Raw genomic sequence first — 8,204 nt, forward strand, 5'->3', positions numbered from 1 at the left:
TTTCTTCTTTCCTGGTTCCTATTCAGCATATCTTCCTGACAATTAATTTCCTGACTGGGATTCCTGACTAGGACCTTTACGTGGGTGAGAATAAGTGCTCTTCATTTTTTAAACACTCATTTTCAACCTGGCCACACAGGAGGCACTAAAATGTGCCTTTTTTTCTTTTTTAAAATTTATTTGGCTGCACCTGGTCTTAGCTGTGATATGTAGGCTCTAGTTCCCTGACCAGGGGTTGAACCTGGGGCTCTTGCACTGAGAGCACGGAATCTTAGTCACTGGTCCACCAAGGAAGTCCTGCAAATGTGTCCTTATTGAGTCCTTAAGTCTTTCAGAATATAAGAATTGATGGGGGGTGGGGTGGGGAAGGGTGGGGAAGATTTCTTGGCGGTCCAGTGGTTAGAACTTCCTGTTTCCACTGCAGGGAACCTGGGTTCGATCCCTGGTCGGGGAAGATCCCGCAATCCCAGAGGCAGGGCTGAGAAACAAAAAATTCTTGGGGAAAAAGAAAACAGGGAAAATCCTCTTTCCCTCTAAAACTTTTCTTAAATATACATGAAAAAAATAATAAAACCTTTTAAAAAATCGAAAATTATTAAGTTCCCTGTCATCACATTCTGGCTTTTACATTTCTGCAGCCGAGCATTTGGGACAGCCCGTAAATTCAGCTTTCCATTCAAACACACTAGTCTTTGTCGCTTTCTCCCACCTCCTTTCAGGCTTTGGAACACGATCCCGCCCACTTCCGGCAGAGGTGTACACAGCGCAGGCGCAACTCCTGGACCCTTTTACCGACGTCCGGGTCTAGTGCTGAAGTATACGCATGTGCAAGGGTCGGGGCGGGCCTGCTTAATTGGGCGGGAGAATGTAGGTCCGCAGAACTCACGCGACTGTCTCCGCCCACCTAAGTAGGAGGGAGGAGCCGAGAGCCTCCTCAAGGTTCAGGCAGCGCACGCGCAGCGAGTGCTGGGTACAGGGTACAAGGTACAAGAGAGTCTTTACGCATGCTTATTTAAATAAGGCAAGGAGCTTCTCTTGTCAGCTCCTTAACCCGCCTCCTTTCTCTTTGTACCCGCCTCTGACTTTTAAAGGGCTAGAGCTCTTTTTCACCGAATTGCTTTTTTTTAAGATTAAGCATTTAGGTGGGCTTTCCTGATGGCTCAGTGGTAAAGAATCGTCCTGCCAATACCAGGAGAAACGATTTCTATCCCTGATGTGGGAAGATCCCACACCTAAATTAATTAATCAGTCATTTATTGAGAGCCTTCTGTGCACTGGGCCCAACTTACATTTTCTTCTGTGTGCATTTTCCAATTTTTCCTTTGGAATACTTGTAAAAATTACATCATTATGTATATTTTTGGTAATACCATTCCCTTGGAGGCAATTTTCAGAAATGGGAGGCAATGTGGTGTCCTGGGCAGGTCTTAGGTCAAAAGATCTAAGATTGAATCTTGGCTCAGCCACTTATTTGCTCTTTTACTCTGTCTGGGTATCATCCTTAATTTTTGTGAACTTAAGCGTTTGCAGATTTTAAAAAGTGAGGTTAATGCTACCTACCTCATAGGATGGTTGTGAAAACACGAGTACATTTTTTATTTTTTATTTTTATTTTTTTTTTTCATTTTTTAAAAACTCAACAAAGTACCAAGTACTGTGGCTCATACCAGCTATCTATTAAATAAATAGTAAAGTGGAATTAGCCAGAAAATAGTTTTATAGTTTCTGTAACATGGTTCCAGATGGTTCTTCAAGAGGATTTAACTAATCACCAGGATGGTTAGCAGTAGGTAAAGGTGTCTTTTTCCCCACAATATTATCAATATCACAGTCCATCATTTTTTACACATTTTTCTAGTCTAGACAGTATGTAATGGTATGGCAGGCTTATTTTAACTTTCACTTCTTTAATTGCTGGGGAGGTTGCAGATTTTTCCTTGGGATGATTTATTAGCTGTATTTCTTTGCCTAACAACTATTTTCAAACACCATAATTTCCACTGGCTTATCCTTGCAGACATTATGTTAGGTTCTGACAGAGCATTTTGCTGACCAACTGAAAAAAAAAAAAAAAAGGGATAGGGAGCTGTGGTCAGTAAAAAGAAATTTTCCAAGGAGGGGGCAGAGCGAGAGATGACAGCTCATCCCTGAACACAGCACTGTTCAGACCTTTCTATGGTAAAGGATATGTCCTGTATCTACACTGTCCCCTGGGGTAGCCAGTTGCCACACGTACCTACTGGATACTTGGAATGTGTCTAGTACAACTGAAGAATTGATTTTTATTTTTATAAAATTCTTTGGGACTTCGCTGGTGGTTCAGTGATTGACTCCGCATTTCCAATGCAGGAGGCCTGGGTTTGATCCCTGGATGGGGAACTAAGAACCCGCATGGTGGGGCGTGGCCAAAATAAATATAATAAAATTCTTTGATGGCATAACTCTAGAGATTAAGAAAGAAAGAGAGAAAGGAGAATAAAAGAGCTGTCCTGCAGAGTCACTCAAAAGTGACCTCATATTGTTTTGGGAAGGAAAACACCTCTTACTGAGGAGGCTGTAAAACATTTAGGGTCTTGTCTTTTATGGTCTTCTGTCGTGACCTTAGGATTGATTTCCAGTACTACTATAGTGCTGATAAATGGCCTAGTTGAGCACATCTGTATTTTAACAGCTTTGTTCCCTTACTGTGATAAATGGACTCAGAGGTGAACATTTGTAAAATATTTGAATTTTTTTCATTGTTCCACTTTCAAAAGTATTGCTCTTGTTAAATACAATGTTTAGTTTCTCCTGTAATATGTTTTGTTAACCTGTGTAAAAGGATTAAATTTCATTATGGTTTTAAAAATGCTATTTTTATGTGAATTTAAATGCAGCCACATATTGTTTTTTAAAACCATATGGTTTACCACTAATTTCCCAAAGTTGCCATAAACTCTCAAAAGTTAAAAAAAAAATGGCATCATATATATCAAGGGACTTAAATTTAGACTTTTGGCATTGTTTCCAAGAGAGACAGTCCCAGAGGATCAGTGATAACAAGAATGGTGTGTTCAATTTGCAAAAGTCTATCAGGTTATACACCGAAGATATTTCCATTTTTCTATAGAATTATACTTCAGTAAAAATTTAAACAACATTTCTACATTTTGTGTTACCCTCTTTAGGTATTTCTCTGATTTTTAATTTAGTAGAAGTCAAAAAAAAAAAAAAAAGGCCTGTGACTTGCTCCGGACATATGAGAGCCCCTAGAGGGCGCTCATTCTGCACTGGAGACTTCCAGTTCAGTTCAGTTCAGTTCAGTCACTCAGTCGTGTCTGACTCTTTGCGACCCCATGAATTGCAGCACTTCAGGCCTCCCTGTCCACCACCATCTCCCGGAGTTCACCCAGACTCACGTCCATCGAGTCGGTGATGCCATCCAGCCATCTCATCCTCTGGCGTCCCCTTCTCCTCCTGCCCCCAATCCTTCCCAGCATCAGAGTCTTTTCCAATGAGTCAACTCTTCGCATGAGGTGGCCAAAGTACTGGAGTTTCAACTTTAGCATCATTCCTTCCAAAGAACACCCAGGGCTGATCTCCTCCATAATGAACTGGTTGGATCTCCTTGCAGTCCAAGGGACTCTCAAGAGTCTGCTCCAACACCACAGTTCAAAAGCATCAATTCTTCGGTGCTCAGCCTTCTTCACAGTCCAACTCTCACACCCATATATGACCACTGGAAAAACCATAGCCTTGACTAGACGGACCTTTGTTGGCAAAGTAATGTCTCTGCTTTTGAATATGCTATCTAGGTTGGTCATAACTTTCCTTCCAAGGAGTAAGCGTCTTTTAATTTCATGGCTGCAGTCACCATCTGCAGTGAGTTTGGAGCCCCCAAAAATAAAGTCTAACACTGTTTGACTTTAAAACATCTTTATTGAGAGAGAATTCACATGCTGTACAATTTACCCATTTAAAATGTGCGATTTGATGGTTCTTAGTATATTCACAGAGTTATACATCCGTTATCACAGTCAGTTTTAGAATATTTTTATCACCACAAAAAAACAAAAACCTTGCCTTTTAACTATCACCTTCCTATCTTCCCATCCTCCCCTTCCCCAGGTAACCAGTAATCTAAATTCTTTCTGTCTTATAGTTTTGCCTGTCCTGGACACTTCATATCAATGGAAACAACCTTTTGTGTCTGGCTTCTCTCAGCACAATGTTTTCAAGGTTCATTCATGTTGTAGCCTGTGTCGGTACTTCATTCCTTTTTATGGCTGAATAATATTCCATTATTATTATGTATGGATAGATGACATTTTGTTCATCCATTCATCTTTTTTTATTTTTTTAAGCTGTGCAACTCAGCTTGTGCCTTAGTTCCCCAATCAGAGCTCAAACCTAGGCCCTCTGCCATGGAAGCATGAAGTCGTAACCCCTGGACCATCAGAGAATTCCCCTATCCATTCATCTTTTGCTGGTCATTTGAGTTGTCTCCAGGTGGGTCTTTCCTGCCACTTCTGGGAAGGTTTAGACCCAGATTATTCAGCTCCAGAAGGCCCTATTTGCATTTTATTTAGACAGTGCTCTCAGGAATGGACTATAGTGTGAATGTCAGGTCCTGGAGTTGACAACTCAGCAAGCATTGGACAAAAACTTTGGATTTCTTGCCAGAGTGGAGCATCCTGGCTTCCAGCCAAAGCTCTGTGCCCAGGAAAGTATATCCCCCCAAGGGAGTATTTATCTGTGGGTGTGGGGAGGAGTCCCTCTCACCTCCGACTACACAGGAGAACTCCCTTCACCTCAAGCTGTAAATAGGCCCTTAAGAGGAGCCCAAGCTATTCAAGACTGACTACCTTTTTTGTTTGTTTTGGCCACGCCACACGTAGCATGTGGGATCTTATTTCCCTCAATAGGGATGGCACATGCGCCCTCTGCAGCGGAAGCACGGAGTCTGAACCACTGCACTGGCAGGGAAGTACCAGTTCTAGCCATTCAAACCTGGCAAGTAATTATCAGAAGGGTGTATGAGACAGAAGCCCTCATGCTTGACATTCCTGGCACTTCAGTATTAAGGAGTGGCCGGTCTATAGCATCCACTTAGGAGTTTGTGAATAATGCTACCAAATTCTGACTCCACAAGGAGAATAATGCTATAGATTTGTAACCTGCCGATCCAGATTGCCTTCAGAGGCAGATAAATGTTAACCTACAGGGCTTCTCTAGTGGTACAGTGGATAAGAATCCACCTGCCAATGCAGGGGACACAGGTTCTATCCCTGGCCTGGGAAGATGCCACATACCATGGAGCAACTAAGCCTGTGCCCCACAACTACTGAGCCTACTGTCTAGAGCCCAAAGCTGCAGCTACTGAGTCTGCGTGCTGCAGCTGCTGAGCCCATACTCTAGAGCCCATGAGTCACAAGTACTGAGCCTGTGTGCTCCAACTACTGAAGCCCGTGCACCTAGAGCCTGTGCTCCACAACAAAAGAAACCACTGCAGTGAGAACCCCTAGCACATCAACAAAGAGTGGCCCCTGCTTGCTGCAACTAGAGTAAAACCCCAGTGCAGCTACGAAGACCTGGTGCAACAAGAACCAACCAACCAAATAAATAAATTATTGAAAGAAACAACATTAACCTACTCCAGTTTCTTCTCTAGGGGACAGTCCTTGCTTTCCCTGAGCCAGGGTGTGATTAGCGGTTGTGAAAGGGTTTCTTGCAGGGATGGGACTGAGGCTTGAAGCTGTGTCTTGGCCTGACCTTGGGAGAGAGAAAACTATACCATAGAGGTACCACTCAGCTGATGGCGGGGCAGCCCTGGACAAAGCCACAGCACAGGGGTTGTTTGCACCAGGAGAGAACCTCTGGGACAGCTGGCCAAGTACCTGAGGAGGAGAAGAGAATGTCTTAAGGAGAACTACAGCATCTACACCTACAGCCTGACTGGCCCTGGGCAGACTCTGGATCTTAGATGAGCCAATCATGAATTTGGGATGGGAATTTGGAAAGAGCCAATTAATTTCTGTGAGTGATTGGAATGGAGGTGGAACCATGAAATGGAACCATTCTCTTTTAAGAAAAAAAATGTTTAAGCTTTTCTTTCTTTTATTATTTACAAAATTTTTTAAAATTTGTTTTTAATTGGAGGATAATCGCTTTACAATGTTGTGTTGGTTTCTGCCATGTCAACATGAATCAGCCATAAGTATACCTATGTCCAGGCTTCCCAGTGGCTCAGTGGGTAAAGAATCCGCCTGCAATGCAGAAGATGCAATAGACAAGGGTTTGATCCCTGGGTCGGGAAGATCCCCTGGAGCGGGGGCAAGCATATTCTTGAGCAGGATACTACTTCCCCAACATTGCATGCAGTTTCTGTTTCCTCTTGAGTAGGAATCTTCAACCTGAGGACCAAGGATTCCCAGACCAGGAGTCCCTAAAAGCACATCATTCATTCATTCGACAAATTATTAAGCAACTACTAGGTGTCAGGAATTTCCTCTAGGTCCTAGGAAGACCAGAGAAGAAATACAAAAACTTCTCTGCCTGCACATATTGTTACCGAGCATGGGCACAGCAAACCAACTCACAGTGGGAATTTGCAGCAAAGTAAGAGTTTATTGAAGCGACTTAGCAGCAGCAGCAGCAAGAGTTTATTTGCAAGGGTGAAAGTGAAAGTTGCTCAGCCATGTTAGACGCTTTGCGACCCCATGGACTATACAGTCCATGGAATTCTCCAGGCCAGAATACTGGAGTGGGTAGCCTTTCCCTTCTCCAGTGGATCTTCCCAACCTAGGAATCGAACCAGGGTCTCCTGCATTGCAGGTGGATTCTTTACCAACTGAGCTATCAAGGAACTCAATGGTAAAGAATCTGCCTGCCAATGCAAGAGACCCAGGTTCAATCCCTGGGTCAGGAAGATCCTCTGGAGAAGAGCACAACTCACTCCATTCTGTAGCCCACCAGAGGAGCCTGGTGGGCTGCAGTCCATGGGGGCAGCAAAGAGTCAGACACGATTGAGCATACATGCACACAAGCAAGGAGAACGGGCAGCTCATGTTCAAAAGACTCAAACTCTCTGATGGTTTTCAGGGGAAAGCTTTTAGGAAAAGGGGTCCTAAGATGAGTGCTCACGTGTGGAGTTAACAGAGTGATGTTTCAGGAATGTCAATCATCAACCTTCTGGTGGTTCCAACCAGTCTGGCTCTACATGCCAGAGGACAGCATGTCATCACCAGCCTTCACCTGGAGGAGGGTGGGAGGTCTTAATTTCTGCTGAACAATTCAAAGATATGTGTCAGATGTTATCTATATCCCTTCAGAAGGAACTAGGAGTCCAATGTCTCTTTTGTTCTCATCATTAGCTGCTTACGCCTATTCTCCCTGGGGGAAGGCCCAGGAGACTACAGCCTTTTTCCTGCAAATGAGTAAAGAGGGGCACGGAGGGGCTTTTGTACTGGGAAGACCTCACAAATTCCTGCTTGGTTTCAATTCCCCCTTTTCTTGATGATCCCCAATCCTGAGGGGAACAGGGCCAGGATAGGATAAGGAATAAAGTTTCCGATAGAAAGATTAATCACAAACTTGGGAAACTGGGTTATTAGGGGAACTCAGTTTCAACATGGCAATATGACAATAGCTGTCCAGTACAGGCAGAGGTTATAACAGGTATTCATTGTACTATTACTGTTAACTATTAAGTTTTTCTGTGTTTTTGAAATTTTTCACTTAGAAGTTGAAAGAGGGCTTCCCTGGTGACTTAGTGGTAAAGAATCCACCTGCCAATGCAGGAGACATGGGTTCAATGCCTGGTCCTGGAAAATCCCACATGACACATAGCAACTGAGCCTGTGTGCCACAACTATTGAGCCTGTGCTCTAGAGCCCAGGAACTGCAACTACTTAGCCCATGTGCTGCAGCTACTGAAGTCTACACCCCTAGAGCCCGTGCTCCTCAACAAGAGAAGTCACCACGATAAGACGCCTGAGCACCACATCTAGAGAGTAATCCATGATCACTGCAACTAAAGAAAAGCCTGTGCAGCAATAAAGAGCAAGCACAGCCAATAAATAAATATATAAATTTAAAAAAAAATTGAAAGAAAATTTGCCTTCAAAGAGACAGATAATAAGTAGTGTTTGCGCGCGCGTGTGTGTGTGTGTGTTCATGCGTGTGGCTAACGAGAACATAAAACAGGATGAGAGTGGGAAGGAGGA

This window comes from Bos indicus, chromosome 17, assembly GCF_029378745.1.
Source record: "Bos indicus isolate NIAB-ARS_2022 breed Sahiwal x Tharparkar chromosome 17, NIAB-ARS_B.indTharparkar_mat_pri_1.0, whole genome shotgun sequence".
Lineage (NCBI taxonomy): Eukaryota > Metazoa > Chordata > Mammalia > Artiodactyla > Bovidae > Bos > Bos indicus.